The 27673-nt window shown below is 41.0% G+C and overlaps 1 protein-coding gene and 1 pseudogene across 5 annotated transcripts in view; one reads left to right on the plus strand and one right to left on the minus strand.

Annotated features, from left to right (window-relative positions):
* Positions 1-27673, minus strand: part of ARHGEF28 (Rho guanine nucleotide exchange factor 28) — a 333758-nt gene that overhangs the window by 240381 nt on the left and 65704 nt on the right. The window lies entirely within an intron of this gene.
* On the plus strand, positions 22333-22711 carry LOC100408849 (SRA stem-loop-interacting RNA-binding protein, mitochondrial pseudogene; annotated as a pseudogene).

Below are 27673 nucleotides of genomic sequence, written 5' to 3' on the forward strand. Positions count from 1 at the left end.
GCCATGGATGGTACACACCTGTAGTCCCAGCTACTCAGGAAGCTGAGGTGGGAGAATCACTTGAACCCAGGAGGCGGAAGCTGCAGTGAGCTGAGATTGCACAACTGCACTCCAGCCTGGGCAACGGAGAGAGACTCTGTCTCAATTTAAAAAAAAAATTAATTCAGATGTATCACAGATCTAAATGTAAAATGTAAGACAAGATGATTTCTAAAAGAAAACATTTTTTTAATCTGCATGACCTTGAGTTTAGCAAAGTGTTTTTAAATACACCACCAAAAGTGTAATCTATAAAAAAAAACTGATAAATATACTTAGTTTATCAAAATTTAAAACTTTTGCTGTGTGAAAACCATGATTAAAATACTGAAAAGATAAGCCAGAGACTAGGAGAAAATATTTTAAATCACATATCTGAAAAGGAAGCTATATCCAGAACCCTTACATCTCAATAATAAGTAAACAATCCAATAAATAAAAAAGAAAAGGGAGTAAATTGAGCAGACACTTCACCAAAGAAAATATATAAACAGCAAATAAGCATATGAAAAGATACTCAGCATCACTGCTCATTAGGGAAGTGCAAATTAAAATCAAATTAAGACACTACTATGCACATTTTAGAATGGCTCAAATAAAACAACTGATAATACAACGTGCTGGTGAATATGTGGGACAACTGGAGCAAAACTCATATGTTTCTGGTGGAAATACAAAACAAGACAGTCACTTTAGAAAACAGGTTTCCATTTTTTATAAAATTAAACATAGCTTATAAGATGCAGGAATACTACTTTTAGTATTTCATTCAAGTGAATTGAAACCTATGTTCACATAAGAACCTATTCACAAATAACTAGAGCAGCATTATTCATAGGCATCAAAAACCAAACCTTCAACACATGAATGGTTAAACAAACTGTGGTACATCTATGTAATGGAATACTACTCAGCAATATAAAGGAACAAACTATTGTTTTGCATAAAAGCAGGAATAAATCAGAAATGCATTTTGCTAAGTATAAGAAGTCATATACAAAAGGCTATGTATTGTAGGATTCTATTTATGTTACATTCTAGAAAAGCCAAAACTATAGGAAGGAAAAACAGATTAATGGTGGCCAGGGATTAAAGATTGGAGGAGAGTTTGACTGTAAGAGTGCAGCATGAGAAAATCTGAGAGGTGATGGAAGTGTTTTATATGGTTCTATGGAGATGGATACAAAACTGTACATTTGCCACACTTCACAGAACTCTACAATATAAGAAGTAAATTTTGCAGTATGTAGAATTTTAAAAATCAACCAAGATTATGGGAGAATCCAGGGTGGAACATAAACTATAGCAATGAATCTAACTGTATTACAAATGTATGACAGAAGCATACAAAAGAGGATTGTAAAGAAAGGAGCTGACCTAAATAGCCTTGTTTTAAATCAACAGGCCAAAAACAAATAACCCCATTCAAAAGTGGGCAAAAGACATGAACAGACACTTCTCAAAAGAAGACAGACAAATGGCCAAACATGAAAAAAAGTTCAACATCACTCATCATTAGAGAAATGCAAATCAAAACCATAATGAGATACTATCTCATACCAGTCAGAATGGCTACTATTAAAAAGTCAAAAAGTAATAGATGCTGGTGAGACTACAGAGAAAATGGAACACTCATATACTGTGGGTAGGAATGTAAATTATTTCAACCACTGTGGAAGGTATCTGGGAAATTTCCCAAAGAAATTAAAACTACTATTTGACTCAGCAATCCTATTGCTAGGTATGTAATCAAAGGAAAACTAATTTGCTCTACCAAAAAAAAATACATGCACTTGTATGTTTATTGGAGCACTATTCTCAAAGCAAAGAAATGAAATCAACGTAGGTGTCCATCAACGGTAGAATGAATAAAAAAAAATGTAGTACATACACACCATGGAATACTACGCAGTCATAAAAAAGCCTTTCTCCTGTGTGGGACTGAGATAGAAATGCCATTTCCTGGACAGAGGCAGATATGAATCCCTGCTAAGCTTTGGATAGTCAAACCATAGCCACCCACTTACTGCCAGCTACTGTTTCCTTGCACAGTTTACATACAGACACCATCACTATTGCCGCAAAACAAATGTGCCTTCCAAATATTCCAAACTTCTGAATTTGCTTCTCTACTCTGGTGACAGGCAGCTACAGAACCAGCCAGGAAGGGCCAGGACTTAGGGGACACTGACTATTGTCCCACTCTAGCCAGCTGCTCACATGGGGTAGAGCATGTGATGCTGTACCTCTGGCAGCAAGGTGGCAGTGACACAGTCCAAGGGGTCAGTGGGGAGGTCAGAATCAGATAGAGCAGAGGACAACAGATTTCAAGTGACCAGCCAGGATCCCAATTCTAGCACTGGTGACTCCACAGAGCCCAAGTTGTACAGGGATAGGGCTGCTGTTCTAGAACAAGGTAGAGTACCCCTATTTGCTGAAGAGCCCTGCTAATTAAGGACTCAAGTCACACATTACTCATACACATCCTCAAATAACCCTATTTGCTGATGCTATGGCCATAGCAGGAAGGGATAGAGAAGAAAGGGGGAAGGTAGAAAGAGGGCACCCACTGAGGAAGTTGTTTGCCCCGCTGGCAGCATCTGGACTTCCCCTAAGTAATTACTTCTGGTCTTACTCAAGGCATACACTGGGATGTTTTCTCCCAATTTTCTCAGTTGACCTAAAACTTCCTGAAAAGTTGAGATTTATAAACGTAAGACTAAGTATCATTTTCTTTTATGTAAGCTTCATTCAGTCAGTCAGTCAATAAATATTTACTGAGCGCCTACTCTGTGCCAAACACAGTATCCAGAAATTGGCAGGAAAAAGCAGAAGCAAAGTTTCTGTTCTCACAGAGCTCGTATTCAAGTGAGAAAACAAACTAATTGTGATACATGAACTTCAGTAGACTCTTCTTTTTTTTCAGTGTTGTATGTTTCTCCATGGGACATTTAACACAGAGAAAATCATCGTCAATGTGGTTTTGTTTCTTGGCTTTTTTTTTTTTTTTTTCTTGAGACAGAGTCTCACTCTCTCACCCAGGCTGGAGGGCAGTGGTATGATCTTGGCTTACTGCAACCTCTGCCTCCTGGGTTCAAGCGATTCTCCTGTCTCTCTTGGTTTATTTATTTATTTATTTATTTATTTTTGAGACAGCGTATCGCTCTTGTTACCTGCTTCCTCTCCAGGCTATTTCGGTTCCTCAGGCCAATAGCCACCTGAAGGAGTGTGTGACCCAAGGGTGTGAAAATGCAAGCCACTTCCCTGGCTCAGCTCTGCTCAGAGCTTTGATCGCTGCTGGAACTTCCACCTTTCAGGGTAAATGGTTTATTCCACTAGAGTTCAGTTAAGTGTACCAGCATAACAAGGCAGCAGTTGCTGAACACCACCACATGCTCAGCACATCTGAAACCTAGTCTAAGCAGACAGTAGACAGGAAGTCACTGGTTTGCACTCACCTGCCTACGGTAAGCAACTTCATTCACTGCCAGGGTCATTTCTATCACTGGAGGTCAACATTTGAGATGACAACATGGTCTATAAAAACATATCCTTCAAACACATAGGGGAGTCCAGGAAATCACAGTCTCTGAAAACTCTAGCCAGAGACTGGATTTCCCTTGGCCCATAGCAAATACTCTAAAATGATAAGCCTCCTTCAGCAGGCTGCCCTTATCCCCAGCTCTCCTTCCCATCCCATCAAATCAAAACACAAATCCACATGGCCAACTCTTCTTTCAGAGGCATGCACACAGTGAATACCAGGTGGTATGGAAAACCCAAGGACAGTGCTAACCTCAGTATGATCAGTCAGGTCAATAAACATATATTGAGTGCTTATTACTTGCCAGGTGATGCTTGATGTTCACATCAAATGTCGCATAGTTTAAAAAGAAAAACTGCCGGAAGGAGAGAGACAGTAGGTAGAAGGTATATGAAGTTGGCAAGCATCAACAGAGAAGGCAAGAACCATGGTAAAGAAGGTTGCAACTGAGCCAGAACAGAGAAGGAAGAGTGTAACTCAAAGAGGTGGCAGCGAAGTGTGTATCTTTTAAGTGTTTTTTAAGCCTGATTTAGTGGTTGGGTTGCTTGCCTTGGTTGCTTCGGTCTCCACTGTCAATGGCTTTCCATAGATAAAAGCACCTCCACTTCTGTTTTAAATGCTTTACGCAGACAAAGCAATTTACAGGGTTAGCTGCCACCTATAAAAAAGACACCGCAGGAGGCTGGGTATGGTGGCTTACACCTGTAATCCCAACACTTTGGCAGGTGAGGGTGGGGAAGGAATCACAAGGTCAGGAGTTTGAGACCAGCCTGCCCAACATGGTGAAACCCCCATCTCTACTAAAAATACAAAAATGAGCTGGGCATGGTGGTACATGCCTGTAGTCCCTGCTACTCTGGAGGCTGAGGCAGGAGAATCGCTTGAACCTAGGAGGCAGAGGTTGCAGTGAGCTGAGATTGCGCCATTGCACTCCAGCCGGGCAACAGAGAAAGACTTTGTCTCAAAAAAAAAGTAAAGAGATCACAGCCACCAGCCAGGCAACAGAGAAAGACCTCCTCTCAAAACAAAACAAAACAAAACAAAACAGTAAAGAGATCACAGCCACAAGTAGAAATATCATAATTCCAAAATGTCTAAATACCTCAGTTCTGAAAATGTGAACTCTTTCGACACATACATAAAAGTGTTCCATCTACCTTTACAAATTGTATATGTGAACCTCCTGTCCCCTTCCAGTCCTGCCTCTGTTAAATATTAACATACAGTAGTGCAGACATTACAGTGCACCAGGATAACATCCCAGTGAGCCAAAGTGCCCTATTACGGGACTTATTCCACCCAGATGTGATGATACCATGGTGGCCATCATGGCCAATGGCAAATCTCAACCGAAGAGCTTTAACAACTGTATCATGAGGCAAAATGTGGCCTTTCTGGGCACACATGTTTTCCTGCCTTTATTTAAAAAAATATAATAAAGGCCAAGTCCGGTGGCTCAAGCCTGTAATCCCAGCAATTTGGGAGGCCGAGGCAGGTGGATCACGAGGTCAAGAGATCGAGACCATCCCGGTCAACATGGTGAAACCCCGTCTCTACTAAAAATACAAAAAATTAGCTGGGCATGGTGGCGCATGCCTGTAATCCCAGCTACTCAGGAGGCTGAGGCAGGAGAATTGCCTGAACCCAGGAGGCGGAGGTTGCGGTGAGCCGAGATCACGCCATTGCACTCCAGCCTGGGTAACAGGACAAGACCCCATCTCAAAAAATAAAATTAAATAAATAATCAAAAATCATAATAATCATCATCTGTGGGTTCACAAGCTGGCTTCCTGCCTCTGCACTGGTCATGTTTACCGTTAGGCTATTTGGTATTTTCTACGGGGCAACCTCTAAAGAGAAGATTGAAGTGGCTACTTTCTCACATGTAGATGATATCCTTTAGTTATTTTAGAAAATTCACTGACCTACCCTGAGTGAATGAGTAGATTCCCCCAGGGCTGTTAACATCATGAGGCCAACAGAGTAACATTCACTAATCTATCTGAGAAGAAGCACAGCTCTCCCAGCAACTCATCTTTGTCAAAGCAGGAAATGTCCTAAATGCCATTTTCCCATTACCTCCCCTATTCCTACCCATATACACACCCACACTAAGTGACTTTTATTTTTACAAAAAAAAAAAATTTAAGACGGAGTCTCGCTCTGTCTCCCAGGCTAGAGTGCAATGGCGCAATCTTGACTCACTGCAACCTCCACCTCCTGGGTTCAAGTGATTCTCCTGGCTCAGCCTCCTGAGTATCTAGGACTACAGGCACTCATCACCATGCCTGTCACCATACCCAGATAATTTTTGTATTTTTAGTAGAGACAGCATTTCACCATATTGGCCAGGCTAGTCTCGAACTCCTGATATTGTGATCTACCCACCTGGACCTCCCAAAGTGCTGGGATTACAGGCGCGAGCCACTGTAGCTGGCCACAAATTATCTTTTATACCAACCAAGATGACTTGTAAAAAAGAGTAGAGTTTATACTTCTATACAAAGACAGACAAAACTCATAACACACACACACACACACACACACACACACACACACACAATGTTGGGAAAGGATAAGTAGAGATTTTTAAAGCCTTTCAAATAATTGAATTAAAGATAGAGAGGAAAACAGGCAAAGTCTAGAATCTTCCCTCCTGACCTTTTTGAAGGTAGCAGGTGAGTACAGTAGACTTTCTTTTAGTTAAAGATTCCTGTGGGCTGCCTGACCTCCTCTTCCTCCCTGGGACTCCTGAGTCTGGCCAGGCCCAGGGCCTGAGATCCACCTGAGTGCCATCCTGTTCCCATGGAAACTCCCAAGAGGAACCAGATTCTCCCCTATTTTTTCATATCTCCTAAGAGCTTGCCTTCTAGGAATCAAAGTAAAGAATCAATACATTGAGAATCAGAGAACCCCAATGACCTGAAAAAAAAATCTAGATTTAGATTTGCAAGGCATTATAGAAATGATTTATGTCTTCAGTACCATTCAGGCAATTTGACTAAGTGTCATCCATTTAACCATGGAACACAGAGTTGCATAAACTGAGCTTTCCCTACTATATTATCTGTGTGCCAACCAACATTAAAATAGAGATAACCTCCATTGTCTGAACTTCCACTCTCTGAACTCTGGCTTTCCAGTTGTATGCAGGTAACTTGTTAGATTAATCTATTGTTACCTGATCTGTAACTTTTCCTACCCCAAAAGATTTAGATATTCTTTGCTATCTAAACTCACCATATAAACTCTTGCTATCTCAACTCAGGATCCAAACACATTTAGATGTCAGGGAATGCCTATAATTTCAGTGACGAAAAAGTCAACTTTAATCTCACACTGAGGTAGGATGAAGATTGGTTGCAACTCTAAAGGTTGGAAGAACCCTAATCAGAAATCCCTGCTCCTGAGAGGGCTATATAATCATTTCAAGTATCTTTAACAAAATTATACCATACCATTTCATATCCATCAGGATGGCTATTATTTAAAAATAAAAAGTGTTGGCAAAAATGTGGAGAAAAAAGAACACTTATGCATTGCTGGTGGGAATGTAAAATGGTGCAGCCACTGCGGAAAAGTTTGACAGTTCCCGAAAAAGTTATACGCAGAATTACCATATGATCCAGCAATTCCACTTCTAGGTGTATACCTAAAAATTGAAAGCAGGGACTCAAATGGATACTTGTACATCAATGTTCCTAGAGTAATAAAATTCATAGACGCAAAGAGTAGAATGATAGCTGACAGGGGCTTTGGCAAAAGGAAGGACGAGGAGTTATTGCTCAGAGGATACTGAGTTTCAGTTGGAGAAGATGGAAAAGTTCTACATATGCATGGTCCTAACAGCTGCACAACAATGTGAATGTATTCAATGCCACCAAAACTATACACTTAAAATTGATTAAATGAGAAATTATATGTTATGATATTTTACCAGAATTTTTTTTAAAAAAGATATATACTGGAGACCATAATGAGATATCACTATACACCTATCATAATAACTAGAATAAAAAATAGTGGTAATATCAAATACTCACAAGAATGCAAAGAAATTGGCTCTCTGATACAATGCTGGTGGGAATGTAAAATGATACAGCCATTCTGGAACACTGTTTGTCAGTTCCTTTAAAAACTAAACATATGCTTACTATACAACCCAGAAATCACATTCCTGGACATTTATCTCAAGAACATCCACATTTGAAACGTTATGAAAACTATGTCCACACAAAAACCTATACACATTTGTTCATAGCAGTTTTATTCATAATAGACAAAACCTGGAAACAATCAAGATGTCCTACAAGAGGTGAATGGTTAAACAAACTGGACACACGTACCGTGGAATACAACTCACCAGCAAGAAAGGACGAGCCATTGATACATGCAACAACTGGCTGTTTCTTAAGGGCATTATGCTGAGTGATTACAAAGGCAGTCCCAAAAGACCATAAGCTGTATTGCTTCATATATATAACATTCTTGAAATTACAAAATTATAGAGATCAAGAACAGATTAGTGGTTGTTGGGTTAGGAATGCTGGAGGGGGAGGGCTGGCATATGTATGCACCACAGTTCTTCTACTCATCGATGAAAGCTGAAGATACTGGCAATTCTGAACATCAAAAATACTTCAAAAATTAATCTGTATCTCCATTTTTAACTACAGACCACATCCAATTTAATGGCTAATTGCCCCTTCCCATCATCCCAACTTCCACTGAAAGCACAATGACGGTTACCAATAGAAATCTCACTGGCAACATGTCAGGTATCATCTTATTTGGCTTATTTTTTCCCCCTGTTTTGCCTGGGGGAAAACTCCCTATTGCATTCAGTCAGAGATTTTGATACAATATTATCTATTTTCACATTTAATCCTCTGCCATCTGTGAATGAATATCTTTTTAAAATTCAAAAATACCATGATGTATAAGGTGTTCCACTTCAAAACAAACCAAGTATTTAAAAATTTAATTTCAAACATACAATTTAGTATATTTATGAAAAGTGTTCACCACTGGCTTTTATTAAAGAAAACACTGGATGGCGCTGTGAGAACAACCCAGGATTGGAGCTCTCGTTGAATCCGCAAAGAGGTGAGTCGGAGTTACATTTCCAGACTGATCTTTGTTGCCCACAGAACGGGGAAACTCCCAAGTGTAAGGGAGACACGGGACGCCAGGCAGTAAGTCTGCCTGGCGAAGCCGGCAGCCGGGGCGGCGGCGGCCGGCCCTACCCAGCAATCCCCACATGGCGTGCTTGTCTGGGTGCCCTGTTGAACTGGCAACCTAAGACTTGAGAGGGCTGGACTTGAGACTGAACGAGACTTGGACAGTAGGCCAGCCCAGGGGATTGCAGGGACAGAGCGTTGGGGGTACCCAGTGGGACGAACAAAACCGCGATTTCAAACTATCCCGAGCAGACGGTCCGAGACGCTCTGTGGGGGAGGGGCGTCCACCACTACCGAGGCAACACGCCCCAACTGAGATACACGCCCACTGCTGACGCAGCCAGCCATTGCCGAGGCAACCCGTCCCTACTGAGATACACGCCCACTGCTGACGCAGCCTCCCGTTGCCAAGGCAACCCGTCCCTACTGAGATACACGCCCACTGCTGACGCAGCCTGCCGTTGCTGAGGAAACACACTACAACGAAGAGACTCCGCCACAGGGCGTGGCAGAGACCACAGCAGAGCCTGCAGGAACAGGGCGAATCACACAACAGCAGGGCGGAGACTCGGCAGGCAAACAGTGGCTAGTCTGCCTCCTAGATGGGCAGGACACCTCAACGGACATCGAAAAATAAAGCCCGAACCCCCCAACACAGAGCATTTGAGAAAAAAAGGGTTTTTTTAATGAGCTCTGTTGCAGCAGAATCAAACATAGCAGCCTAACAGCCCTGAATGAACAACAGAGCTCACAGCTCAGCAATTGAGCTCCTAAAAAGAACAGACTGTCTCCTCAAGCAGCTCCCTGACCCCTCTATATCCAAAAGACTGACATTTGGCAGGCATCATCCTGGGACAAAGATAGCAGAAAAAGAAACGGGTAGCATCCCTCACTGTGCCACAGCTGCTAGAGGTGCACCCCAGACAAGCAGGGCCTAGAGTGGACCTCAGCAGTCTTACAGCAAAGGGGCTAGGCTGGTAGAAGGAAAACCAAGTAACAGAAATACTTCATCATCAACAATCTGGGTGTCCACTCAGAGACCCAATCGAAAAGTCAGCAACTACGCAGACAACAAGCGGATAAACCCACAAAGATGGGAAGAAACCAGCGAAGGAGGAAAACACCCGAAACCAGAACACCTCGCCTCCTAGAAAGGACCAAAACTCCTCACCAGCAAGGGAACAAAGCTGGACGGAGAATGACTGTGACGAAATGACAGAATTAGACTTCAGAAGGTGGATAATAAGAAAGTTTTGTGAGCTAAAAGAACATGTATTAAATCAATGCAAAGAAACTAAGGAACTTAAAAAAAGATATGAGGAAATGATAACAAGAATGGATAACTTAGAGAGGAATATGAATGAATTAAAGGAGCTGAAAAACACAATACGAGAACTTCGCGAAGCATGCACAAGTTTCAATAGCCGAATTGACCAAGCAGAAGAAAAAACAAACAAGCCCATTCAAAAGTGGGCAAAGGATATGAACAGACACTTTACCAAAGAAGACATATGAGGCCAACAATCATATGAAAAAATGCTCATCGTCACTGGTCATCAGAGAGATGCAAATCAAAACCACATTCAGATACCATCTCACGCCAGTTAGAATGGCGATCATTAAAAAATCTGGAGACAACAGATGCTGGAGAGGATGTGGAGAAAAAGGAACACTTTTACACTGTTGGTGGGAGTGTAAATTAGTTCAACCATTGTGGAAGACAGTGTGGCGATTCCTCAAGGCCTTAGAAATAGAAATTCCATTTGACCCAGCAATCCCATTACTGGGTATATATCCAAAACACTATAAATCGTTCTACTATAAGGACACGTGTACACGAATGTTCATTGCAGCACTGTTTATAATAGCAAAGACCTGGAATCAACCAAAATGCCCATAGATAATAGACTGGATTGGAAAAATGTGGCACATATACACCATGGAATATTATGCAGCAATCAGAAATGATGAGTTTGTGTCGTTTGTAGGGACATGGATTAATCTGGAGAACGTCATCCTCAGCAAACTGACACAAGAACAGAAAATGAAACACTGCATATTCTCACTTACAGGCGGGTGATGAAAAATGAGAACACATGGACACAGAAAGAAGAGTACTAAACACTGGGGTCTATTGGGGGGAAAAGGGGAGGGCCAGTGGGAGGGGGAGGTGGGGAGGGATAGCCTGGGGAGAAATGCCAAATGTGGGTGAAGGGGAGAAGGAAAGAAAAGCACACTGCCATGTGTGTTCCTACGCAACTGTCTTGCATGCTCTGCTCATGTACCCCAAAACCTAAAATCCAATAAAAAATAAATAAATAAATAAAAGAATATCTGAAGTCGAAGACCAACTCAATGAAATTAAACGAGAAACCAAGATTAGAGAAAAAAGCGCAAAAAGGAATGAACAAAGTCTCCAAGAAATGTGGGACTATGTGAAAAGACCTAACCTACGTTTGATAGGTGTACCAGAAGGGGACGAAGAGAATGAATCCAAGCTGGAAAATACTCTTCAGGACATCATCCAGGAAATCTTCCCCCACCTAGCAAGACAGGCCAACACTCAAATGCAGGAAATACAGAGAACACCACAAAGATATTCTGCAAGAAGAGCAACCCCAAGGCACATAATCGTCAGATTCAACAAGGTTGAAATAAAGGAGAAAATACTAAGGGCAGCCAGAGAGAAAGGTCGAGTTACCCACAAAGGGAAGCCCATCAGACTCACAGCAGATCTCTCGGCAGAAACACTACAAGCCAGAAGAGAGTGGGGGCCAATATTCAACATTCTTAAAGAAAAGAACTTTCAACCCAGAATTTCATATCCAGCCAAACTGAGCTTCAGAAGTGAAGGAAAAATAAAATCCTTTGTGAACAAGCAAGTACTCAGAGATTTTGTCACCACCAGGCCTGCTTTACAAGAGCTCCTAAAAGAGGCACTACACATAGAAAGGAACAACCAGTACCAGCCATTCCAAAATCACACTGAATGCTAAAGAGCATCAACATAATGAAGAATCTACAACAACTAACAGGCAAAACAGCCACTTAGCATCAAAATGGCAGTATCAAATTCACACATAACAATATTAACCCTAAATGTAAATGGGCTAAATGCTCCAATCAAAAGACACAGACTGGCAAATTGGATAAAAATCCAAAACCCATCAGTGTGCTGTATCCAGGAAACCCATCTCACATGCAAGGATACACAAAGGCTCAAAATAAAGGGATGGAGGAAGATTTACCAAGCAAATGGAGAGCAAAAGAAAGCAGGAGTTGCAATTCTCATCTCCGATAAAATAGACTTTAAAGCAACAAAGATCAAAAGAGACAAAGAAGGCCATTATATAATGGTAAAAGGATCGATACAACAAGAAGAGCTAACGATCCTAAACATATATGGACCCAATACAGGAGCACCCAGATACATAAGGCAAGTTCTTAATGACTTACAAAGAGACTTAGACTCCCACACAATAATAGTGGGAGACTTTAACACTCCACTGTCAATATTAGACAGATCAACCAGACAGAAAATCAACAAGGATATCCAGGGCTTGAACTCAGACCTGGAGCAAGCAAACCTGATAGACATTTACAGAACTCTCCACCCCAAATCCACAGAATATACATTCTTCTCAGCACCACATCACACCTACTCAAAAATTGACCACATAATTGGAAGTAAAGCACTGCTCAACAAATGCAAAACAACTGAAGTCATAACAAACAGCCTCTCAGACCATAGTGCAATCAAGTTAGAACTCAGAATACAGAAACCAACCCAGAACCGCACAGCTTCATGGAAACTGAACAACTGGCTCTTGAATGTTGACTGGGTAAACAATGAAATGAAGTCAGAAATAAAGAAGTTCTTCGAAACCAATGAGAATGAAGACACAACATGCCAGAACCTCTGGGACACATTTAAAGCAGTCTCTAGAGGAAAGTATATAGCAATAAGTGCCCATATGAGGAGAATGGAGAGATCCAAAATTGACACCCTATCGTCAAAATTGAAAGAGCTAGAGGAGCAAGATCAAAAAAACTCAAAACCCAGCAGAAGACAAGAAATAACTAAGATCAGAGCTGAAATGAAGGAGATTGAGACACGAAAAACCCTTCAAAAAATCAATAAATCCAAGAGCTGGTTTTTTGAAAAGATCAAGAAAATAGACCACTAGCCAGATTGATTAAAAATAAAAGAGAGAACAACCAAATAGATGCAATAAAAAATGATAAAGGGGAAATCACCACAGATTCCACAGAAATTCAAACCATCATCAGAGAATATTACAAACAACTCTATGCACATAAACTAGTAAACCTGGAAGAAATGGATAAATTCCTGGACTCCTGCATCCTCCCAAGTCTAAACCAGGAGGAAGCTGAAACTATGAATAGACCAATAACAAGGTCAGAAGTCGAGGCAGCAATTAAGAGCCTACCACACAAAAAAAGCCCAGGTCCAGATGGGTTCACCACCGAATTCTACCAGACACACAAAGAGGAGCTGGTACCATTCCTTCTAAAACTATTTCAAACAATCCAAAAAGAGGGAATACTTCCCAAATCATTTTACGAGACCAACATCATTCTGATACCAAAACCCGGCAGAGACCCAACAAGAAAAGAAAACTTCAGGCCAATATCCATGATGAACATAGATGCAAAAATCTTCAATAAAATATTGGCAAGCCGAAGGCAACAGCAAATCAAAAAACTTATTCACCATGATCAAGTAGGATTCATCCCGGGGATGCAAGGCTGGTTCAACATACGCAAGTCTATAAACGTAATTCACCACATAAACAGAACCAGAAACAAAAACCACATGATTATCTCAATTGACGCAGAGAAGGCATTTGACAAAATTCAACAGCCCTTTATGCTAAAAACCATCAATAAACTCGGTATCGATGGAACGTATCTCAAAGTAATAAAAGCTATTTATGACAAACCAACAGCCAATATCATACTGAATGGGCAAAAACTGGAAGCATTCCCTTTGAAATCTGGCACTAGACAAGGATGCCCTCTTTCACCACTCCTATTCAATATAGTTCTGGAAGTTCTAGCCAGAGCAATCAGGCAAGAAAAAGAAATAAAGGGTATTCAAATAGGAAAGGAGGAGGCCAAATTGTCTCTATTTGCAGACGACATGATAGTATACCTAGAAGACCCCATCACCTCAGCCCAAAAACTCCTGAAACTGATAAGCAACTTCAGCAAAGTCTCAGGATATAAAATCAATGTGCAAAAATCACAAGCATTCGTCTACACCAATAACAGACTTAAAGAAAGCCAAATCAAGAACGAACTGCCATTCGCAATTGCTACAAAAAGAATAAAATACCTTGGAATACAACTCACAAGGAATGTAAAGGACCTCTTCAAGGAGAACTACAAACCACTGCTCAACGAAATCAGAGAGGACACAAACAGATGGAGAAACATTCCATGTTCATGGTTAGGAAGAATTAACATCGTGAAAATGGCTATACTGCCCAAAGTAATTTACAGAATCAGCGCTATCCCCATCAAGCTACCATTGACTTTCTTCACAGAACCGGAAAAAACCACCATGAACTTCATATGGAACCAAAAGAGAGCCCACATAGCCAAGTCAATTCTAAGCAAAAAGAACACAGCGGGGGGCATCACACTACCGGATTTCAAACTATACTACAAGGCTACAGTAATCAAACAGCATGGTACTGGTACCAAAACAGAGATATAGACCAATGGAACAAAACAGAGGCACCGGAGGCAACACAACATATCTACAACTATACAATCTTTGATAAACCTGACAAAAACAAGCAAGGGGGAAAGGATTCCCTGTTTAACAAATGGTGTTGGGAAAACTGGCTAGCCATGTGCAGAAAGCAGAAACTGGACCCCTTCCTGACACCTTACACTAAAATTAACTCCAGATGGATTAAAGACTTAAACATTAGACCTGGCACGATAAAAACCCTAGAAGGAAATCTAGGCAAAACTATCCAGGACATAGGAGTAGGCAAGGACTTCATGAACAAAACACCAAAAGCATTGGCAACAAAAGCCAAAATAGACAAATGGGACCTAATGAAACTCCACAGCTTCTGCACGGCAAAAGAAACAGTCACTAGAGTGGATCGGCAACCAACAGAATGGGAAAAAATTTTTGCAGTTTACCCATCTGACAAAGGGCTGATATCCAGAATTTACAAAGAACTCAAACGGATTTACAGGAAAAAAACAAACAAGCCCATTCAAAAGTGGGCAAAGGATATGAACAGACACTTTATGAAAGAAGACATATATGAGGCCAACAATCATATGAAAAAATGCTCGTCGTCACTGGTCATCAGAGAGATGCAAATCAAAACCACATTGAGATACCATCTCACGCCAGTTAGAATGGCGATCATTAAAAAATCTGGAGACAACAGATGCTGGAGAGGATGTGGAGAAAAAGAAACACTTTTACACTGTTGGTGGGAGTGTAAATTAGTTCAACCATTGTGGAAGACAGTGTAGCGATTCCTCAAGGCCTTAGAAATAGAAATTCCATTTGACCCAGCAATCCCATTACTGGGTATATATCCAAAAGACTATAAATCATTCTACAAGACTATAATCATTCTATAAGGACACATGTACACGAATGTTCATTGCAGCACTGTTTACAATAGCAAAGACCTGGAATCAACCAAAATGCCCACTGATAATAGACTGGATTGGAAAAATGTGGCACATATACACCATGGAATATTATGCAGCAATCAGAAATGATGAGTTTGTGTCGTTTGTAGGGACATGGATGAATCTGGAGAACGTCATCCTCAGCAAACTGACACAAGAACAGAAAATGAAACACCGCATACTCTCACTCATAGGCGGGTGATGAAAAATGAGAACACATGGACACAGAAAGGGGAGTACTAAACACTGGGGTCTATTGGGGGGAAAAGGGGAGGGCCAGTGGGAGGGGGAGGTGGGGAGGGATAGCCTGGGGAGAACTGCCAATGTGGGTGAAGGGGAGAAGGAAAGAAAAGCACACTGCTATGTGTGTTCCTACGCAACTGTCTTGCATGCTCTGCTCATGTACCCTAAAACCTAAAATCCAATAAAAAATTAAAAAAAAAAAAAAAGAAAACACTGTACTGCTACAAACAGAATTTTATGTATAGGTAACTTTTCTAAAGTACCTTTATTAATGAATTCTTAATGAAGAATTCAGTAAAAATGTAAAGAACCATAAAAGTCACAATTCAAAATAAAAACAGAGAACTGCATTATTATGAAAGCCAATCTTGGGCTTCCCACTGAAAAAGTCATTTAACTCATTTTGTTCCACTAGCCCCTGGGATATTCTTATATTCCAACTCATGGGAAGTGTTTTCAGTTTCTTACCAAAATATGGACTATTCCTTTCACACAACATTTTATGGTGACTTTATTATTTCAAACCTTTCAGGGATGAATTTAATTTTTAAACTATACATTGTAATTATATATGTTTATAGGGGACATTTTGATATTTTGACATGAACTTATTGTACAATGATCCAATAAAGGCAGTTCGTGTGTTCGATCACCTCTTGCATTTATCATATCTTTGGGCAAGAATATTCAGAAGCTTCTCCTCTAGCTCTTTTATAATACACAATACTTTACTATTAACCATAGTCATCCTGCTGTGCAATACAACACCTGAACTTATTCCTCCTCTACAACTGTAACTCTGTACCCACTGACCAACCTCTCCCCATCCTCTCCCCTCCCCTTGCAATGACTTCAAATGGAAAAATCTGTGATTCTTGATGGACTCACAAAATTTTTTTTATTGTTCTTCTCTTTATTTAAAAAAATATTAAACAATTTGGGCTCATAGTAAATAATTCAAACAGTGCGTATATAGAAGGCATTCCTCACTCCCACTCCAGGAGTTTGGATATCATTCTAGAAGTGTTCTGTCAATACATAAGTATTTTTCATTTAAAAAACACACACATAGGATTCCATATTCTTCTGTAACTTACGTTTTTGAAAAACTACCATGTATCATAGATATCTTTCCACTTCAGCACATTCGGACCTCCATCATTCTTTTCAAAGACCGGATAATTGATTTAACCAACTGTCTAAAGATGGATATTGTGATTGATCCCAGTATTTTATGTTTAACTTTCTTTACATATTGGAACATTGAATGGGAGTGATGAGTCCTAAGAAACATTCTCTCGTAAGAGTTTACATTTTTCATTGACTAGAAGTTATCAAAATAGATTCTACTGATGAGAATAGACTTTTGAAAGCAGTATGGTCAGGTTGGCAAGTGAGACTCAAATTTTTTAAATCTAATTTTGTGAGTGGTCAGGTACATTTAAATAGATTAATGCTTTAATGATCCAACTTTATTAGATAATCTGCTGAAAATGAATACTCCAGTAATCACTTTACTTTTTCTGTAGATTCTTGGTTGTCTCTTCTCAAAGGGATACAAGAAGCTATGTTTCCTCTTTCTGCACAGTCACTTTCAGTAACTACAGCCATATTCTAAATAATAGTTATGTCAGGTGCTTAAATATATTGTTTCAGTAACCTAGATTTTCAAATTCCCTCCCATGAGCACACCTACTGCTCAGCACTTTCCACACCCAGATCACCCACAAAGAGAGCCCTCCCATAATGTTACTCCACAACCTGGTAATTTCTAATTCCATGGTGGCATAAAAGTCTTTGACAACTTTATAAAAGGCAGCCTTAAGTCTTTGACATGGTCTATACCTGCAACTCTTTCTAAATTGTTTAGCGTTTTCCCCTAAATCAATCTCTCTCTCCTCTCCCCCGAAACCCCATGATTCCCCTTATTATTGATCTGCACAAAAGAAGGCAGGCCTGAGGACAAGTCCCTGGGGAAATAGGGAATCTTGCTAGCCATGCACCCTTAAAGGATCCCCACATCAGGGCCACTTTCTATGAGCATAACCTCATTGTTATTCAGAAACTGCCCTCCCCACCCCGCCACACACACACACACACACACACACACACACACACACACACCCCTCTAGGGGAGAAACGAGGGCTACCTCTTCTGCCCCCAATAATTCCACCATCTGTAAGCAAAGCTTGATGTCATTCTCAAAACTCAAAAGTAAAGTGTTTGCAAAATTAAGTGTAAGTACATGGAGAACACATAGAACATTATACAATGTGGTGATGGGGGTAGGGGCCAAAGACACGGGTTCCAATGCCAGCATTGCCCTCACCAGACGTGTGATGGCTCCAACCTCCTCTCCCAGGCTCACTGCAACCCTCCCCTCTAGTCAGCCAGTGCCAACCAGTGCATGCGCCCTCTCTCAGACCATGCCCTCTCCTTGGACCACCCTTCACCTGCCTATGATCTGGCTAATTCCAGTCTCCGTTGTGAACCCAGCTCCTACCCAGGCTCTGCAGTCCATCTGCCTCTCCTGTGGTTTCGGAAGCATTCTCAGCATGTTCTTATCCAACCATTTATCACAATTATCACATATAATCACTTTCTGTAATGATGCGATTGCCTGCTCAGTAGTGAATTCTCAAGGTCAGGGCAGCCTGTTTCCTCAACCTTTGGAAAAAAGTCAGAAGAAACCAAAGGCAGATTTTTCCATAAAGCTTCAGGGCTCCCGGAGACCTCTTCCAACGCTTTGGGAGGACCCTAAGCAACATGGTCATACAATCAGTTCCTTCTAATCCTCAGTAGCAAGATACTGTTCAAAATGGGATCGAATTTGACCTGTACAAAGCTGGGGTGGTCACCAGATCACCATCAGAGGAAAGCAACAATAACAACATAGAATATCACAAGATTAGCTTTTAATTTGGTATTTATCCAAAGTGTTCTGGGTGAATGATGTTACAGAAAAATTAAATAAAAGTGTTCTATTCAGGCTTAAGGTGGGGTGGGTATTTTAACCATGATTTGTTAAGGTGTCTTTTTCTTTCCATTCAATTTCCCCTCAGAAACACTCCCCTTCCTGTTGGGTGGCACTGGAATGTCTGAGGGCATTTTCAGGATCTAGATAAGAGGAATCTGAATTGGAAATGTGATGTTTATGGAATTTGCCAACTTTTTAAAATTTGTTATTTAACATTATAAATGAATATTCATTTTCAATCTAATTTTGTTTTTATAATGATATTCCTCTTCTGAAAGGGAATCCTTCCAATGGCATAATCTTCGGGCCTCACAAAACCTGCATCTGCCCCTGCCTGTATTTCACTTAGTACTTGAAACTTAAAATCTGTCCTATGAATTAATGCATGCAAGAATGTACACAGGGCAAGTCACTTAACATCACCAAGTTCATCTCCACTGCTAAACAATGTGTGGCTCTAATGAAATAGCGAATGTATGAAAACATTTTGTAGGGCACTACGGGACGCTCTCATCAAGTAAGGGAGTAACTTCATGGAGATGCCCTCACCAGGTAAGAGAGTAACTTCATGGAGATGCCCTCACCAGGTAAGGGAGTAACTTCATGGAGATGCCCTCACCAGGTAAGGGAGTAACTTCATGGTTGCTATGGCTTGAATGTCCCCTCCAGAAACTCAAGTTGAAATTTAATCCCCAGTGTGGTAGTACTGAGAGGTAGGTCCTTTAAGAGGTAATTGGATCATGAGGGCAGAGACCTCATGAATGTGTTAATCTATACATGGAGTAATGGGTTACTAATTAATGGATTATTAATTAATCCATGGATTAATGGGTTATTAGTCCATGCATAGATTGGGAGGGGGACTGGTGGCTCTATAAAAAGAAGGAGAGAAACCTGTGAGCAATCTCAGCCCCTCAGATTCGAGGCCCTCTGCCTTCTCGGGACCCTTCAGAGAGTCCCTACCAGCAAGGCAGCTCTCACTACATGTGCCCCCTCAACTTGGACTTCCCAGATTCTAGTTCTGTAAGATAAAAATTTTGTTTCTTATAAATTACCCAGTTTCAGGTATTCTGTTATAACTAATGGAAAACAGACTAACACAATTTTTTTTTTCAAAGATGCAGATTATAGTAACTATAAGTGCTGGGAGATACTAATAAAGAATGCTAAAGAAGGGGGTAAAAAAAAGAGTTCATATGACATGGCTCACAGATAATCTTTTCTGAGTTAGGGGATTCTTCAGGAACTTTCTGTCTGATAAAGTAAGGTTTTCATTCCCTATAGTTTTAATACAACTTCCTGTTAAGTTCTAGTTCTTAGCCAGGAATTGTCTACCTCAAAAAGACTTCCTTAATTTGTATTGCATAATGTTTACATAGTCCATATAGTAACTTAAATATGTTAAGTTTCAAACTCTGAGACATGTTCCCCAAATCTCCAAATTTACTACCATTATGATGCCAGCCCCCTCCTGCTGGACCTTCTATCTCTTCGTATTCCTGCTGGAATACAAACACTCGAATGAGAGTCCCAGTCCCAAAATAGTGATGGTCACATACCTGCTGGGAAAACTCACAGTACAGAAATAAGCAAACAACAAAATTAAAGAGTGTTCCGGGAGGAGCCTCAACCACTGTTTATTGAATGGCACTAAATTAGAACTGCGTATTAATTCAACAAATATTTATTACGTAATACATGCCAGGCACTATACTAGTGATGGAAAATCAGTGGACAAAAAGAATTGTCCACTAGAAGATTATTTCATTGGAAGGATTCCCTTTCAGCAAAGGAATAAAATTATAAAAACAAAATTAGATTGAAAGCAAATATTCATTTACAATGATTAACTGCAAATTTTAATTGAATGTTGGAGTCTCTGCTGTATGGGTGCTTACAATAGAAGGGACACTAAACAGAACAGTAACAACACCACTCTCTCAAAATAGAAAATGTCTAGAGGACCATATTAAGGATGTGACGTTTGAGCTGAAATCTGCAGAGTGAGTAAAAATGTCATTATATGAAGAGGAAGGGAGCAAGAGTATGCCAGGTGAAGAAAACAGCACATACACACACAGGTCCTGGGGTGGGAAGAAGCGTCGCATTCACGAAGAACTGAGAGCAGGAGGGTATGGCTGGAGCTTCTGGTGTAAAGGGTTTCTGCAATCCTACACATGTGACTCCAAATCATCTTTAATTATCAACCATTTTTGTCGATGGTACCCTCTCCCTAATGACCATAGCCATTGCCTGGAATGCTCCTATAAAGGGTCAGAGAGCAAGCTTGCCTCCCCTCAGTGATCTTCCAGAAACTCTATCTGCAAACATTTACTAAAAGCCTACAGTGCATTGGGTGCTGCATGAGGTATTGAAATGTCATAAAGGGTGATAATCTGAGTTCAGGAGACGATGTAGAATCAAATGCATATCTGTCCGAAGTCATAACCAACATACACTATTACATCCCATTCCTACCTTAGGGGCATTCCTGGATATGGAACAAAAACACCTTGGGTGATGTTATAGAAATAAGAGAATGAGGAAAGCCCACTAGGGTTGAGAGATTAGAACTTGCCTGATTAGAACAGCTAAATGATATGGCTGCAAGTTGAGAGATGAATGCAGGGAAATAATATTTGAAAGGCATGAAAAAGTCTTCACCAATTCTGAGAAAATGGCAACTCTGAAGAGGCCAGGGGCAATAATCCAAAGGTACAGCTGCGGAGAGAGAGGGGAATGACTGACTATTGACAGAGGACAAAGGATGGAGGAATTAGGAAAACTCAAAGCGGGACTCCTGGGAGAGTGGTGGGATGGTAACCGAAATCAGCAAGTTGGAAAGAGGAGTTGCTTAGAGGAAAACTTAGAAAACTTTTACAGAATATAACAGTCTGAATTTAAAGTCAAATCCTGGCTAATTAAGTGATAATAGAAAACAGGCCAGCTGGAAATGGAAGATGAGGCCTGGGCAGAGGTCAAGACGAGAGGGCCCGCACGTGGGAGTCTTCCAGGAGGAGCGGTGGTCTAAATAACAAGAATAGATGAGCTTTCGAGAAAGAGAGGGGAAAGCAGTGGGCCCTGGGGAAAACCCACACAACAGAAGAGAAGAAAGCACAATAGGCAAAGAGAGAACTTGAAAAAGAACCAGCAGGGTTCACGAACACCAAAAGTACACTTTTTAAACATAAATCAAATCACGCAACTCCCCCACTGATCTATGGGCATGACGTGGCCCCACCGACCTCTTTGACATGTCTCCTACTCTCTCCCCTCCCTCACAACACAAGGGCCACACTGGCCTTTTGTTGTCCGTCAAATACAAAAGTTCATTTCCACTCTAGGGCCTTTGTGCTTTCTGGTCCCTCTACTAGACTGCTCTCCAGGAGGTCCCAGAGAGGCTAATAATACACACGCACCATTCTCTGCCATGCCATAGCCTTGTATTGCCCTAACCCGTGAGAGACCATCTGAAATTGTCTCTCACTCCTGTGTGCGTTCTGGGAGAGAACAGGGACTTGGGACCTTGTTGCTCACTCTCTGCCCTTACGGTGTGTGGAACTAAATGGGGCCTTGAGAAAATAAACACCTTAGATTAAGCAAGAGCAAACTTGGTGACCTTCATAAGATCCATTTCAATAAAAATAACAGTATCGAGTCTAAAGATGGCGGCTTTAACAGCGACTGGTGCTGTGGCGCTGCGTAGAAACGTCAGTCGGCCAGTTGATTTTGTGAGAAAAATTCCTTGGACCGCGGCGTCGAGTCAGCTGAGAGAACATTTTGCACAGTTTGGCCATATAAAAAGGACAAGGAGACTGGTTTTCACAGAGGTATGGGTCGGGTTCAGTTTTCTTCAGAAGAAGAACTTCAGAATGCACTACAACAGGAAAATCATATTATAGATGGAGTAAAGCTCCAGGTTCAAGCTCAAAGGCCAAAAATTTTGCAAATACCCGATGAAGAGAAAGATTTTTGAGACTGCCAACTTATTAAATAAAGTTAACATAACTGAGAAAAAAAATAAAATAAAATAACAGTATCAAGAGAGGAAAAGAAGGCCAGAGCTAGAGACACTTATTTAAAACATGCGCACCCTCCTCAGGTGTAAGAGAGAGGAACTTGATAAGGTAGGATAGCTACAATCACACCTTCTATAAGGGCTGCCCTTCTAGAATATGTAAATAAAACACTTTACCTGGATCACATGTTATTTCTTCTACTGAGGCTTCTCCCAGAGAAAACTCTGACCCATTTCCATCGTGCCTAAAATCTTTGCTTAGAAGGTAAGACATTTTAAAAACTCAAATAGAACAAAAATATCGGTTACTTCAAGTTCTTTATTAAAAATACAAGCTGCACATTACCTAAATTGTGGGAGCTGTCACTAAAATATACGAAGTGAGGCAGCATCAGACTTTAAGAAAACTTGGCACTTATTTACCCATGGACCTCAACCCACACCCACAAAGAAATTTCTTCAAAGTTGGGCGCTGGGCTGACTCTTCCTGTGGTCTTCTGAAGTTGTGTATTCACCTTTGGGCCTTTCCCCAGAAGCCTATCATCTCAGTTGTGACAGTAGGAGGGGTCACCATAAAGTGGTATTGTATTGAGAGAAAAGGAAGCTCTTTCTTTCAAAATGTGAAATGGGATGAAGCTGATGGAGGATTTGTAAAATGTTTCTAAATCAAAGGTTTTGCTAAAGTCTAAGAAGTGGCTTTTCCCCTCTGCTCCTGCCAGAACTAACAAGCAATCTCCCGAAGCAGCTAAGGAGCTTCAGACTTCCCAGGAATTGACATCTCGTGGCTGCTGGCCAGCCTGGGTGAAACAGTTAGCATGGTCCTCTTCGCTTTATGGCTAGAACATGCTGCTTTGGAATTTGTTTGCACCCTCAGGAGGAAAACAGGAGAAAAAGTAAAGAGATAAAAGCAAGGCCATCCAAAGAGGGTAGGAAAAGGTCAAATTAAGTTAGTAGAAAACAAAAGCCACCAAAGAGAACCGACTTCAGGGAGCACAGATGAACCAGCGATGGCAGAAACCCCCAGCAGGTGGCAATTCGCTGAGATGCACGTGCAGCTCTGTTTTAAGTTCAGACACAAGTAATGTTCATGTAATTTGCTAAAAACAAATTTGCACAAAGTAAACACATAATCTAGAAGTTGAATTCAAGCAAAAGGCCTACCTGATTCCATTGGCTAAGCCAGACTAAGCTTTACTAACCTATTTTAAAAGATACCCTTACCTACCACCCTCTGACACCTGAGCTAATGAAATTTCTATTATTTTGAGCTGTGGAGGAGCTGAATGGAGCAAATGACTGTCAATTAATAGGTCTGGCTTCTTGTGTGCAAATGAGCTTTAGAAAGTCAGAGCTTATCTAGACATAGTTACCAGCAGCATCCTCTAGTGAGATAAAAGAAAAGAGAGATGCTTTAATTTAAGGTCCAGGAAGGAGCACCATTCTTCATGTAAGAAAGCTCAAAGGCAGCTGCAGGACAGGAAAGGATAAAACGGTGCCCTTGAGTACTTGGCCAATGAGGAAGTGGAGATGTGACAGAGCAGTGGGGGAGGTCATTATCAGTGAAGATGGGAAAACCCCAGGCTTATTGTGGGATCTGCCATTAACAAACTTTCTGAGAAAAAAAATTTATATATTTTCGTGACTTCTAATAGAGCATTTAAAAATCCAGAGCATCAAGCCAGCTGAATTAACTTAGTCGAGCCAGTCAATCTCCCTCTTGGAGACTATTCTCATCAGCAAAGTGAGGGTGCCCAGGCAAAGGTCCCCAAGATGCCCTCACAGACTAATATTTTGAGTTGATGAGCCAGTCATACATAAGTGGCTCATGGGGGAATGCAGAGCCACCAAGAGAGAAAGGCAGTGTCTGGAGGACAGGATTTCCTTCCACAGGAACCAAAAGCCACAGGGAATCTGCGGGAATCCGGAAAAAAGCATCTGCCCGGTGACCCCAGAACAAAGCCACCAAGTCACTCACCACCTCAATAGGAAGCTGCTTCTCTGGGCTGGGGAAGAGTCCATCCAGATAACTTGGGCCCTGTCCTCTGGCTTTCCCTCCAGAAGGCTGGGACCAAGGGGAGTATGCTCCACCAAGTATTCAAGGAAGCTATACTAAGATCCAGAAATTAGAAAAGGCTGAATAGGAGAGAGTTTAGCCTCATTACCTCTAGACACCAGATTACACCTTCAACACACACGATGAGCCCAGCAGCAACCAACGTGCCTGGGACCAAACACAGGAGGAGGCAGTGACTCAGAATAAAAGAATAACATAAACATAAAATGCTAAGGGAATAAGGAAGCTTCTCAGATCCAGCTGGCAGCAGGCTACTGAAGAAAAAAACTCCACTGCCCAAATGGTTATACAATTTGCAGGCTCCAGAGAAAAAAGTGATTACACTCTTCTCAGTCAGTGCTATGATCAACACGTCTGCGAAGCATGTCGAAGGGTGGAGGAGAGCAAGAGCCCACACACACGGTCTCACACATGCCCCCGGTCTCACACATGCACCCTCTGCAGAGGTTAAAAAATCTCCATGGCTTAGATGCTCATATTAGTCAGAATTTGAGAAATGGCAGAAATGAAGAACCATGGCAAAAAAGGAGGATTAAAGCAAGCAAGGAGATTTCTTTCTTCTAACCCTTCACCAACTTAATCAACATACCAAATTTAACATCCCACCTTTCTTCGCACAATGAAAATGAGAATATAATTCCCAATTACACAATTATCAGTCATTAAAGCTAAAGAAATAGACATTAAATATTTCTGAAAGTTGCTGAATAAAATTTCGACTATTAGATCTTATTTGCAAAGCAATCCACTAAAACTTAAAATATGTATGCCCTTCATCCAGCAATTCCACTCCTAGGAATCTATCCCACAGAGATGAAAGTATCAACATATAAGGTCATATGGGCAGGATGCCTGGTGAATAATTGTTCATGGTTGCCAAAATCTGAAATAAAATGAATGTCCATCAACAAGGAATGAGCTTGTCCCATACCTATTCATTAACTAGAGTGAGTTTGAGCTATGTCTATGGCTTGCTTATAGGAGTTTCTACAAAGTATCGCTGAGTTAGAAAAGATAGAGAAGTCCACATAATATGATCCTTGTAGTAAATCTTGTATATGTATATATGAATACAGAAAAACATGAAAATGTTTGCACTAAGTCCATGGTTCTCAAACTTTGGCACAGAGCAGAATCACTTGAAAGTTTCATTAAAACACAGATTGCTGGGCCCCACCCACAGAGTCTCTGATTCAGTAGGTCCAGGGTGAGGTCTGAGAATTTGCATTTCTAGCAAGTTCCTAGGGAGGCTGATGCTGTTGAGACCCCCTGCAGGAGGTGACTCTAAGGGTTAGCTCAGAGTACAGGAAGGGGAAGTATAAAATGGGGGTGAGGGGAAATGGGGTCCTAGCCATTATAATAAAAACAGCATTTCCATAGTATTCCTTATGGTATATTGTGTGTGTGTGTGTGTGTGTGTGTGTGTGTGTGTTTACATTTGCCAAACAAATTTTAGTATTTACCAAAATGCTAATAAAGTTATCTCAAATGGAGAATTTCTTTTGATAAATTTATTTTAAGAAATTTGAGGGATTACAGGCATGGGCACAGTGGCTCATGCCTGTAATCCCAGTACTTTAGGAGTGGAGCCCAGGGTAGGAGGATCACTTGAGCCCAGAAGTTTGGGACCAGCCTAGGCAACATGGCGAGACCCCATCTCTACAAAAACTACAAAAATTAGCCCAGTGTTGTGGTGAGTGCCTCTAGTCCCAGCTACTCTGGGGCCTGACACAGGAGGATTGCTTGAACCCGAGAGGTGGAGGCTGCAGTGAGCCAAGATTACACTACGCTCCCCAGCCTCAGTGACACAGCGAGACCTTGTCTCAAAAACAAACGAAAAACAAAAACAAACAGAAAAAAGGTAGAATTTCACATGATTTTCACTTTCTTTTTAATTTTACTTACCATATGCTTTATAATAAGTATTATTTAATCATTTTAAATAAAGCCATTTTAGTTGAGGAAAAATGGAAATATCTGTGGAATTAACAATTTATCAAGCAAGATTTTTTCTGTTTTATTCACAGCACTAAACTGATATTTCAGAAAGATTAGCATTAATTATACTGTACAAACAGTTTTTGTTTATGTTGAGGTAGAGTATTGCTCTGTCACCCAGGCTGCAGTGCAGTGGCGTGATCATAGCTCACTACAGCCCTGAATTCCTTGGCTCAAGCGATCCTCCTACCTCAGCCTCCCAAGTAGCTGGGACTACAGGCTTGAGCTAATTTTTTCACACCTGGCTAATTTTTTTTTTTTTTTTGGTAAAGACAGGTCTCACTATGTTGACCAGGCTGATGTCGGGAGGACCAAGCGGCCTTTCAAAGTGCTGAAATTACAGGTGTATGCCACCACACCCAAGTATACTTTATACAAAAATAAAATATAATTAATGTAAAAAAGAAAGCTCTCAGATAAATAAGTAGAACATGTATTTGTTTTATAACTCTCTTGATTTACAAAAATTTAGAGAAAACAATATAAAAAGTAATCAAAAACATTCATTAGCAAAAACACAAATAGGCTTATAAATGCAAAATGTCTTCCTCTCTCAAAGTTTAATTAAGTGTCCAGTAAGCAAAATCTCTCCTTTTTTTTGAGGCAGAGTCTTGCTTTGTCGCCAGGCGCCAGGCTGGAGTGCAGTGGCGCGATCTCGGCTCACTGCAACCTCTGCCTTCCAGGTTCAAGCAATTCTCCTGCCTCAGCCTCCTGAATAGCTGGGACTACAGGCACATGCCACCAGGCCCAGCTAATTTTTGTATTTTTAGTAGAGATGGGATTGAGGCCAGGATGGTCTCAATCTCTTGACCTTGTGATCCACCCACCTTGGCCTCCCAAAGTGCTGGGATTACAGGCATGAGCCACCTCGCCTGGCCCAAAATCTCTCCTCTTAAGCTGTCCTTG

Source organism: Callithrix jacchus, chromosome 2 (genome assembly GCF_049354715.1).
Source record: "Callithrix jacchus isolate 240 chromosome 2, calJac240_pri, whole genome shotgun sequence".
Lineage (NCBI taxonomy): Eukaryota > Metazoa > Chordata > Mammalia > Primates > Cebidae > Callithrix > Callithrix jacchus.